This window comes from Arvicola amphibius, chromosome 7 (assembly GCF_903992535.2).
Source record: "Arvicola amphibius chromosome 7, mArvAmp1.2, whole genome shotgun sequence".
Taxonomy (NCBI): Eukaryota; Metazoa; Chordata; class Mammalia; order Rodentia; family Cricetidae; genus Arvicola; species Arvicola amphibius.
Window position 1 is genome coordinate 107,783,449 of NC_052053.1, and position 2,784 is coordinate 107,786,232.

Sequence of the window (2,784 nt, forward strand, 5' to 3'; positions counted from 1 at the left end):
TTCTCTTCACTCATCTCGACATTCGGAGGCCAAGATTCTTTACAGCTTCTGTCTTAAAGTCACCTGCAGGCTCAGAGTAGCAAAAGCCAATGCCGAGTCCTGACAAGCATCCCCTGCGCGTGAGCCAGGCATCCGTTTTGAACAAGCTCTTGAATAGCTGCTGCTCTGTGCTGAACTCTGAGACCTTCCTATCTTCCCACTCATCTCCCAGCGAAGGACATCCAGAGGCTGAGCACCAGCGTCTGCCAGGCCTGCGAAGCAAGGAAACCCGAGAAAACAATAGCCCACCAGGCCTGTCCTGTCCACATTTTCATTACAGGAAACAGCGACAGGCCTGGGGACAGCCCCTGATATCCCAGTCTTATCACACACAGAGTATCTCTGACCCAGTCAGGAAAACAGGACAACTAAATGGCTTGGGCCTGGGCTTTGTCACCGAAAAACACAAAGTTCAAAGTGCCAGACTAGGCCTGAGTGGCGTAGGAATGCAATGGACTTTGCCTGTTTGTTTTTGAGCAGGGACATTTTGGCTGCCAAGTCCCAAACTGAGACAGAATCAAAACGCCATGTTCTAAGCGCCTTGTCACTCATGAGTCTCCTTGGCAGTTGACACTGCTCCTTGCCTGTCCTGTTAAATCAAAATATTCATCTAAAGTGTCCCTTTTCTGAGAGGAGCCAAGGACACAACAGATCCAAAACATTCACTAATGGTCCCTGGATCCTATCTTCTTTTGGAATAAGTACCATCTAATACATCTGCAGCACTCAAAATCCACCCTTCATCCCAGCATCGCCACATAGCTTAAGCTAGCCAGGTGTTTGCAGATGACTACAGAGATCCATGGCTTTCTTGGAGCCAATTCATGGCACTCTGCCCAGAAACCCAGGTTAATATTTATAATTCATATGGTGGAGAAATGTCTTGGATTTTTTTTTAATCTACCTGAGGAAAGTCGGGGTGTGATGGGTAGGCTGAATAAGACCAATGTGTTAGTATTCTCCGTCTTCCTGTTCTGCTTATTTGGAATTTGGCAGGGATGTAGTTATTTGCAACATTTAATTTGCTGGTGCTTTTATTAATGTCAAGCAATTTTATTATTTTAGAGATATTAATAATTGATCATGTGGAATTTAATACGTTCATGAAATAATCATGCTTGGCAAATTTAAAGATATAATCTTGGAGATAATTAAATATTTACCAGTCAGGTTTGCTTTAAGACATGTTCCGTGTGTTGTAAGGGACTGCAATGGCCAGATTTTTGAGAATTGTAGGTTCGTTTGGAATTTCCAAACTCAGCATCTTTGGCTTAAATCAAGACCTATAGGTGTGTCTGTTTGATCGTTTGTGAATCACGAGTTCATGTCTAAAAGGAGGATAGACCCTTTCCCCATTGATGAAATGGGCACAGAAGACTGTACACAAGTATACAAGATGTCCCTGATCTCATCATCTGAGCAACTTCAGGCCAACTCTCCAGCCAGTCTCAGCAGAGGAGGCTCCCAGTAAAGGGCCCATCGTCATTTTTCTATAGAGATGGTGATAGATCCCTGAATATTGTAATATCACATCTGCACTATCTTCTATAGTTTGTAAAGTGTATTTTCTCCCAAACCCCTAAGGGGGGAAAAACAGTTTCTTTTAAACTTCACGGTGTGATGCTCAGCCATAGTCCTCCGCAGTCACACCAGCCTCTGGCTTGCATGCTTCACTCTCCAGACCAGTTTCTGCTGCCATCTGGCTGGGTTTGTGATAACCGATCCTTTTGCATACCTCAACAACAGCCTCGGCGACCTAAGGGACAGCTCGCCTGGTTTTAGATCCTGTGAAGTGTTTTGATGTGTTCATTCCTCAGAGTATGCTGATCTGCTTCACAGACATCGAATTAAAGCCCTGCTGCTCTGTTTCAGAGAGGAAAGCGGTATTTCTCTCTTCAATGTCAAATCACAGTGTAATCTTTCTGAGGACCTTTTAAATGGCGATGGAACTCAAATCCTACCGTCCTCTCAACGCACCCGGTTCAACTGAAGGGATGACAGAAGGAACTGCTACGACTAAGCCTTATTAACAGTTGCATGCCTGCTGCGCCTGAATCACCCTCAGCTGATCCCAGAGATTCTGGGATGTGCAAATGTGCACTCTGGAATCACTCAATAGGGTTCGACTCAATAACCCTGTCCTCGCGTTAATGTTCTAGCCCATTAGTAGCCACAGCAAAGCTAGAGAAGAAAATAACTCCAACCAAGACTAGGATAATGGGAAGTGAATAACCTCCCCCCTTCCTACAATATTATCCCTCGTTTCCATTACTTCATCTTTGCTTTTGTTTCCCCTGGATCACTGGGAGTAAATACAGGGCCTTTCACATGCTAGACAGGTGATACACCATTTAACTATATCTCAAGCTCCCCCACCCATTATTCTATTTTTTTAAAAAAATTATTATTTCATGTGCACGGGTATTTTGTCTGCATCTATGTCTGTGAAGGGCTGTGAATGCCTGGAACTCCCAGAGGGTAGAAGAGGGAGGGTGTCAGATCCCCTGGGACTGAAGTTATTATAGACAGTTGTCAGCCACCATGTAGGTTTTAGGAATCATACCCAGGTCTCCTAGAAGAGCAGCTAGTGTTCTCAACCACTGAGTCATCTCTCCAGCCACATCCACTCTTCCGTCTTGAAGCTCCTTCTGACCTACTCACCTACAGTGGATCTTTCTATCAGGATCTTATGACACTATCCAACTACTGTTCTCTGCCTCAACTTGTCTTTTTCTCCTCCAGTGA